The 9,391-nt window shown below is 51.7% G+C and overlaps 1 non-coding gene across 1 annotated transcript; it reads left to right on the top strand.

Moving 5' to 3' along the window:
- Window positions 1–1,782: 1,782 nt before the first annotated feature.
- Window positions 1,783–1,886, top strand: LOC118578978. Its single transcript, XR_004944357.1, has one exon. It is a non-coding gene; the product is annotated as a U6 spliceosomal RNA (small nuclear RNA).
- The last annotated feature ends 7,505 nt before the right edge of the window (window positions 1,887–9,391 follow it).

Below are 9,391 nucleotides of genomic sequence, written 5' to 3'. Positions count from 1 at the left end.
AGATCCTAGCATACTCCCGGTGGGAACCCCTCTCCCTCCCCCCACCCCAGCCTCTGGTTCAGCTCTGACCTCTCCTACTTCCTGCCTTCCCAAGTGTGTACTTGTTCCTCTGCCTGGAACATCTTCCCCCTCCCTTTGCCTGGCTCACTTCTGGCCCTCCGGGTCCCAGCTAAGCAGCTTGTCCTCCTGGAATGCTGCTAGACACCCCGTCTAGGTTAAGGTGTCCTCTGCACTTACAGACCCATTCCTGACTGGACTCTGGCCTAGGGCAGGGACCACGCACCTGCCCTTTGCTGTAGCCACAAGGTCTGCTGGGGCTCAGTGCCTGGCACCCAAGGCACCCGATCTAGGATTCAAGAGCATGATGGGGACAGGTGTGATGGCGGGAGTGCACGTGAGGAACACTGCAGGGACAGCAGAAAGAGATGAGCTGGAGTGGACAGGAACAAGGGCTGAGGAGAAGCAAGTGAGCACCAGGGAGGAGAAAGAGTGGAGGATGACTCAGAGGTTTGGGCTGTCCCCTCATCCCCACCCCCACTCACTTGGATAAGCCCCGCCTTTAACCACGATAGGAAGCGTGAAGGAGGGGTTGGCAACAGGGAGGGGAAACAGAGGAGGCCAGAGGGGCCTGGCATAAGCTCTCTGGAATGCTCCTGTCTGCCCACTGGTGGAACCATATCAGGACCTGTCACTCTATAAAAATGTCTTCAGCATTATGGATATAATCAGTTGGTGGCATGCTTCCCTAGCAAGCATGGATTTGATCTCCAACACCTCGGTAAATTCAGTGTGGTGGTGTACACCTATAATTCCAACTCTCAGGAGATGGAGGCAGGAAGATGAGAAGTTGAAGGTTAGCCTCAGCTACACATACAGTTAAAGGCCAACATGGGGATACATAACACCAATGATTAATTAAGAGCTGTCCTGTGTTCTTCCAGAGAACTTGAGTTCAGTTCCCAGCACCCCTATCAGGCATTGCACAACTGAGTGTAACAGGGACTCTAATACCTTTTTCTGGACTCCTTGGGTACCCGCACAGGTATGAAACACACACACACACACACACACACACACACACACACACACACACATGCATGTGCACATACAAACAAAATAAAAAATAAATCTCAAACAAACAAAAAATTTGCCAGACATGGTGGCATGTACCTTTAATCCCAGCACTGAGGGGGCAGAGGCAGGTGGATCTCTGAGTTCAAGCAGCCTAGTCTATACTCTGCCTAAAAAAAAAAAAAAAAAAAAAAGGCCATGACAGATGTGATAACACACACCTGTAACTCACATCTGGGAGGCAGAGGCAAGGCAGATGTCTATAAGTTTGAGGCAAGCCTGGTCTACGTGGGCAGTACTAGACTAGCGAGGGATACATAGTGAGAAGATGTCTAAGATGTGCAAATAAATAAACAGGAGCACTTACTGCTCTTGGAAAAGACCCACTTCAGTGCCTTCGGGCAGCTCATAACTTATTCTCTCTCCAGCTACAAGGGCTCTGAGGCCCTCGTCTGGCCTCTGTGGGCACCTCCATATGTGTGGTGCACATAAACTCACACGAGCATACACATATACATAGATAAATCATTTAAAAGTGGGATGTGGGGAGATGGCTCAGTTGATAAAATGCTTGCCACACAAGGAGCAGCAGCGAGAGCCTATAATCCCAGGGAACCGAAGACAGAGGAGCCTTGGGGCTTGCTGGCTAGCCAGTCTAGCTGAACTGGTGAACTCCAGACTCAGTGAGAAGCCCTGTGTCCAAAAACACAGTGCTGTTAGCTTCAGCAGCACACTGAACTTGGAATGATAAGAAGATTAGCATGGCCCCCGGGCAAGGATGACACTCAAATTCTCTTGAAGCATTCCAAAAGGGGGAAAAAATTATAAGGTGAAGAGTGATGGAGAAAGACACTTGAAGACTGAGCTCTGGCCTCCATGCCTGTGAATGTACACGTGGGTACACATATGCATACACTCGAATATGAAACTGCTTCCTTAGTATTGACAGCCCTGAGTTTGGCTGACTCCTGTTACTTTGTTTTGTTTTAGGGAAAATCTCACTATATAACCCAGAATTTATAATCCCCAGCTGCCCAAGTACTGAGATTATTATAGGCCTGTGCCACCTTGCCAAAAGCTCTTTTTTGGGGGGGTGGGGGTTGGTGGGAGGTTTTGAGACAGGGTTTCTCTGTGTAGCCCTGGAACTTACTCTGTAGACCAGACTGGCCTTGAACACACGGAGATTGGCCTGACAAAAAGCTCTTGATTTGTATTTTATTTATTTTTATGTGCATTGGTGTTTTGCCTGTGTGCATGTCTATGTGAGGGTGTTGGATCCTGGAGTTACAGATAGTTGTGGGCTGCCATATGGGTGCTGGGAATTGAACCTGGGGTTAGTGAGTTAGTGCTTTTAACCACTGAGCCATCTCTCCAGCCTTGCATTTTATTTAAAATGTATTCCCCTCACAAGATTGGCAGGTTGCCTTCCTCCAGGAAAGCAGAGAATTTGCTTGTTGCGTTGACCTTGTACATCCAGCCAGCTCCTTGACCCACAGCAGGATGCTCAGAACCATTTGTTGAAGACCTGTAGCTTAGTGAGAAGAGTGTTTGCCTACCAAGCACAAAGCCCTGAGCTCAGTCCCCAGCACCACATACACTGGAGTGCTTGTGGACATCTTTAGTCTAAAGTGACTAGACCCTAGGCACTTGGTGGGTGGAGGCAAGGGGATCAGTTCAGCATCATCCCCAGCTACACATCCAGTTCAAGGACATCATGGAACACTAAGGGACACATGAGACCCTGTTGTTTTTGTTTTGTTTTGTTTTGTTTTTTAAAGAAAGGAGAGAGAGAGAGAGAGAGAGAGAGAGAGAGAGAGAGAGAGAGAAAGGTGCTGAACTCAGCCTCCAGGGTGTCAGGAGCCATGGAATGCTCTTAAGCAAGACAGTGTCAGGATTCAGCTGGTGTTTTAGAAACCTCACCCTGGTGGCTGTGTGTAAGATGGATTATGGATTGCGGAGGGAAGGCAGGCGACAAGAGGAGGGGGAACCAAGGAGCCACTGGGGGAGACAAAGACACAGCACCTGAGGCTGGGCCTGAATGCCCCCTGCCTGTGAGGCTCTGAACCCCCTCCTCGTCCTCCCCTCCACCCCTCAGGCCTGTTGTCTTGAGCAGCAGTGGGAAGGGCAGGGCTGGCAAAACTGACACTCACTAATCACGGCCCTCACCCCAGAGCTGCACTGACTGTCTGGTCTCCATGGAGACACGGCAACCTCCGGCCACTTGTTAATGGCAACTCAACAAGGCTGCAGCAGTGGGGACGGGCCTGACCAGTGTGCCCAGCTCCGCACCATTCATCCCAGCTTGGGCCTCTGCAGAAGACCCAGGGGTGCCGGAGTTGGGGCACAGGAAAGAGGTCTGGTGTCTGGGAGATGCTGCACCCCTCTGCTGCGGCCCCGCCTCCCTTGGCACTGCCAAGCAGCGAGGGCAGAGGCAGACTCTGCCCTGGCTGACTCCTCCGCAGGGCTGCTGGGAAGCTGAGCTCATGCAGGTCACCCAGGCAAGGCCAAAGGGTTGGCGGGGGATGGTGAGGAGTCCGGAGGGGACCTGCCTGCATCCCACACACAGCAGAACGGAGGGGGATGAGCTTTTCCTGCACCACCAACCCTCTGCTCCGCTAGCCTGAGGCAGGGGCCCAATTGGGAACCATCTGTCCAGAACCTCTTCCCAGAGCACTGTCGCTACATCGGAAATGCCACCATTAGCAATTCGTTCCATCAGCAGGCAGCACGGCTTAGCACACAAAACACTGGCTTTGCAGTCAGGGCAGCCCAGCCTGGGTATAAAAGCCTGGCTCTGTCCCTACCATTGAGCATTGATTTCTCCATCTGTGGGATGGGGACGGTAACTACGCATGTGTGTACATGCACAGCCGGAAATGCTACGGATGTTTCCTGGAGACCGGGTCTCAATACCCGTGCCTTCTCCTTCACCAGCCATTTCTTTTGCCTCTTCCTTTCTTCCCTTTCTTTCTTTTTAAAAAACTGTTTTTGAGACAAGGTGTGTTGCCCAGGCTGATCTTGAACTAGCTGAGAACGACCCTGAACTCATCATGCTCTCCCTTCGCTTCCCAAGAGCTGCGATCCCAGGCGTGTGCTACTTCGGCTGGCAACTCCAGGCCTTTCTTGCCACCACAGACCATCTGGGTCCTCTTCCACACTTCCCAGGATGATCCCACAGATGCCCCACCCTCCCGTAACTGTCCCACATTTGAGGTCCCCATAGACTGGGCTGGGTAGAGTGAGCATCAGGGACACACGTGGTGAAATAAACAAGCTGGGAAGAAGAGGAGAGATCTCTTGCCTTTTTTTTTTTTTTCCCCTGTCTTCCTTTTTCCTGCTAAGCACTCCATGGAGATTTCTTTCTCTTCTCCTCTTCATACTGTTGTCCATCTGTCTATCCCTCCCTCCCACAAAAAAGGACTGAACCCCTCCTTTATATGGGGGCCTCAGAGATACAGATACCACCTTAGCCTCAGATGATGCAGGAGCCAGGCTCCCAGATACCAGGCATCCCACAGTTAACTGGGGCCTAGATACAGCCACCTCCCTACACACACACCGTGGTTTTCCTTGTTCATTCCCCAGGTAATGCTACAAACTGAGAGGGTCCTGGGAACTCATCTCATCCAATCCCTGGCAGCCATCAGGATGAAAAAAACTGAGGCTCAGGGTGGCCCAGGACCCCACAGCAGCCCCATCTTGAAGCTGACAATGTGGGCCTGCTTAGGAGGTGGTTTTTGGCTCTCTGGACCTTGCTGACAGCTGTGTTCCCAGCCAGCAGCAGCTGGAATGCTGGTGGGAGGCCTGTCTGACCTTTGCACCCTGATTCTCCAGGGCAGAACCAGGTGGCTCTGTTGGGGCCCAGGGTGAAGAGGTGGGGTGAGAGGATGGCTGTGAGTGAACAGGGAGGGCATGGGATGCCTGGAAGATAAAGAGCACAGTGTTGACCCTGATCCTATCTCAGCTCTTCTGGGCATTGGCTGGATAAACCTAGTTTTTCTCTTCAAGACTTTTTTTTTAAAGATTTATTTTATGTGTACGAATTTTCCCTACATGTATATCTATGAACCATGTGCATGCCTTGTGCGTGCCCACATAGGCTAGGAGAGAGCATGGCATCCCCAGAAAGAGAGTTACAGATGATTCTGAGCTGCCCTATCCGTGCTAGGAACTGAATTCCCGACCTCTATAAGGACAGTAGGTACTCTCAGTCTCTGAGTCATCTTCCCAGCATCCCCCTTTTCCTTCTTATTTGAGATAGAGTGAGCCTTGAACTCATGGCAATCCTCCTGCCTCAGTCTCCCAAGTCCTGGGATTACAGGCATGCTTGCTTGAACATGTTCTCTTCTTATTAATGAAATGGCATTACCAATGCAGAATGAAAAGGATTTGTCAATGGAGGTAGCTGTACAAAGACAAGGAATTTGTATTTAGGGGCTAAAAGAGCTGGAGGCCACTGAGTGAGCCTGGATCTCCATCCTTGAGTTGCCTTGGCAGAATTGGAGACAAAGATTTGTCCAGTCCAAACTGTGCGTTTGCTAAAGGAGGAAATGAGACCAGAGACGGGGAACAAGTTGCTCAAGGTCACACAGCCATTGTGGGACCCATGTGGGCCCAGAGCCCAAGCTGTGCACAAAGTCCCCTGCCCAGCTGCCTTGCTTGCTCATTCAGCCCCTTGGTTTTGTCTCCCCCAGCGAGTGGGCGCAGAATGGGCCCAGCTTCCTTCCTGCCGCCCTGCCCGCCGTCTGCCACGTTGGCAGCCGCCTGAAGCCTTCTCGCCCCTGCTGCTGCTGCTGCTGCTGCTGCTGCTGCTGCTGCTGCTGTGGCTGAGTTTGCCCAGAGCAGCCAGGGCTGCCTGAGCCTGAGCTGGGGCAGGGCTGGCTGATTTTGCCAGATGGGAGGGAGAGCAGAGCGAGGCAGCGAGTGGAGAGAGGGGACAAGAGCCTAGCCCTCTGTTCTCACCAGCCGAGGGAGGGAGGTTGAAGGCTGAGGTTGGGAGCTAGGAGGCTGGAGTATCTGACAGCTGGGTCTGTCTCCTCAGGAGCATGTACGTACACACACACACACACACACACACACACACACACACACTCATGCCTGAAAAGGGATATTGAGGATGAATTTATTTGCTTCACGTGTGCAAGTTCTGCTGCGTGTTCATTTATGCTGCTCAGAGACCCACTGTGTGTTTGTATAAGCACAAGGGAAAGTCGCCTGTGTCCTGACTTTGAATTCAGGTTATGCGCAAAGAAATTCTGTGTCTAGCAGTGTGTGCACCTCAAAACCAGTGTATAAGGAATCCAGGTGTACACAAAGGGGTCAGTACACGTGCCTGACTTTATAGATGCCTGCCTGACACTTGTTACAGCTGACAAGAGAACAATGAGTAATTATGAACAAGACATAGTGGGATGTCTGCCTTAAGAGATGCTGTGTGAGGCTGTGGTGTGGTAATCTGTGTCTGGGAAAATACTGTGTAGCTGTATGGGCTGGACCGAATGTCCAGGGGTGGGCATGCGGCATCTCTGGCTATTGATGGTGGCATAGGGGAGCATTACGTGTCATATATATTTGGATGTGTATATGAGAGAGTAAGAAGCAGGACAGTAGTGATGGCAGTGGTGGGGATGATGGTTGGTGGTGCTGTGCAGGGCGATGCTGCTCAGGATTTGCCCTTGTTTCTCCGTATGGCGGACCTGTGTGTGCCTGTGTGTGTGGTGTGTGTGTGTGTGTGTGTGTGTGTGTGTGTGTGTGTGTGTATGCACTGTGTGGTGGAAACCACGTGGGTCTGTGGTGAGCTGAGCTTGGAAAGGGAGGGAGTCCACTCCTGGGTCCATATTTGTCTGTGCACCCGAGGTCAGATCCGCTCCTACGTTGTGTGTGCACAGGTGGCCGCTGTGTCCGTCCATGCGTCTTTGTGTGTTTCAGGTTGCCTGAATGTACAAAGGAGGAGGACATGGTGGGAGGATTGGAGTGTGTGCCTGTGCAGGCCCCTTTAACGTGGCAAGTCTAAGAAATGTCGGCCTTCTTGGCAGCAGATCTGGGCTTGGATCCACTGGGGGTGTCTGCAGAGAGGGGCTTAGAAGGGACGTGCTTGAGCGAGAGAGACAGGAAGGGGGGGGGCAGCCCAGCTTGGGGTTTCCAGGAGGGAAAGCCAGACATTGGAACTTGTCAACGCTGCTACCTCCTTCCCTCCCCCACCTCCTTGCTGCTGCCTCCCCTCCTGGCGCCTGAAGGCTGTTGGCAGACGGACAGACAGACAGACAGTGCACACATAGACTGGCTCCATGGCACAGAGCCCAAAGCCGAGCCCCTAAATACACAAGCCTGGATACGGAGGTCCAGAGAGAGCAGAGGAAGTGGCTGAATCTTGGAAGAGTACATGTGTTTATGTGTATTGGGGAACAGGGGGTGCTGTTGGCCTCTGGTGCTTTAACCTAAACCAGCAGGCCTGGGGGGGGGGTGGCTGCTAGGGAAAGCCTCTGGGGAGGGGGCTTTTACGGCTTAAGCCAGGCTCCTCGCCCTGCCCCCTGCTTATACAACCACTGCAGTGTCTCAGAACGCCAGCGCCTCAGGAATCACTCTCTGGCACTGTCTGTTTTACTGAAGCAGAAGAGGGAACTAGGGAAGGGCAGCAACTGATCCCAGGATCGTACAACAGGAGCAGCATCGGAACCGGGGCGGGGCGGCTTCTCGAAAGGAGCGGTGAAGCGCGGTCCCTGGGCCAGTCCGTCTTACTCAGGGTTCATTTAGTTCTTTCTCCCTCCCTCCCCTCCGCCCGCCCCCAGGTCTTCAGGTTATGACAATGACTTTGTTGTTATTGTTGTCTCAAGTCATGTGGAGGTGTCTATCTGCTATTAGTCCATCTGCTGATCACAGTGGGGCTGCAACACTTTCGAACAGAGAGCGTGGGCTCTGTACCAAGGTTACTAGAGGGTGGGGGTGGGCTAGGGAGAGGGATTCAAGAAGAGACGGAGGATGAAGGACAGACTAGAGGAGTAGGGGGCTGACCTGAGCAGCAGGCTCTCCCACTCCACCATCAGTCACCAGATCAAACTCTGTTTTGAGCATCCTGTTTGGGGGTGGGTCCGACCCCTAAATCCTTAGGGCAGCATTCCAGGCATACACCTATGCTGTATGCTGACCACACTTGCCACGAGAGGGGGGTGGGTGCTGCGTAGGCATGTGCTGAGTAGGGGTGTGGTCTCTTGGAACCTGGTCATGGGTAGGTGTATGTGAGGTGGTGACTTTGAAAGGACTCTGCGTACATGTGTGAGCATGTGACAAACAGGTTGGGGTTGCAAAGGAGGGAGGAAGCCTTTGGGAATGTTCGTGACAGGCAAAGAATGGCTGTGTGTGTGTGTGTGTGTGTGTGTGCATGTGTGTGTAGGGCTGTGAATCTTTGTTGTCGTGCTGAGCATTGTGTACGTAGACGAGTAATTTGGAAAGCCATCTACAAGAGTGAGTGTGTGGCTGGTCCTACATGTCTCCTGAACTGCATGAGTACATGTGAAGCGTGCAATCGTGTATGTATATGGTGGTGTTCGTGAGTCTGAGGTACACATATGTTGTCTATGTGAGTCATTACATTTTTGTCAAGTATGTTATTTATTATTGTGTGTGTTGGGTGTGTGCCTGTACACTCCGTACCATATGGAGGTCAGAGGATAACTTTGGGTATTGGTTCTCTCCTCCTTCCCTGGGATATGATGAGCCAACTCAGGTATTCAGACATTCCCAGAAGTGCTTTTACCCACTAGCCACTTTACCAGCTGACTATGGGTTATGAATGTAGTTCATACATATTTGTAGGGTACTGAATATGAAGGAGTTTGTCCGCACACATGGCTATATATTTTGGAGGTCTGAGTCATCTGTGGATACGTGGTTCTTTTCTTTTTGGAGTTCTGTGGATTCACTGTAGCGCCTTGGGCATGCTAAGCACGCACTCTGAGTTATACCACAGCAGTTCTTTTTGTTGTTGTTTTAATGTAGGCAGGGCACGGTGGCACACACCTTTAGTCCTAGCTCTATGGGAGGCAGAGGTAGGAGGATCTCTGTGAGTATGAGGCCAGCCTGGTCTACAAGAGCAAGTTCTAGGACAACCAGAACTACACAGAGAGACCCTGTCTCAGAAACAACAATAACAACAAAGCGTGATTGTGTGTGTGTGTGTGTGTGTGTGTGTAGTTCTCTCCTTTCACTGTGTGGGTTCTGGGGATTCAATTCAGTCACTAGACTTGGTAGTCAGTGCCTTTACCTGCTGAGTCATCTCAGTAGCTTCCCAGCATTCTTTGACTTCTTATTTTGAGACAGTCTC

This window comes from Onychomys torridus, chromosome 2 (genome assembly GCF_903995425.1).
Source record: "Onychomys torridus chromosome 2, mOncTor1.1, whole genome shotgun sequence".
NCBI lineage: Eukaryota > Metazoa > Chordata > Mammalia > Rodentia > Cricetidae > Onychomys > Onychomys torridus.
Note: the sequence above shows the minus strand (reverse complement) of the source record. Positions and strands in the feature narration are given on the sequence as shown.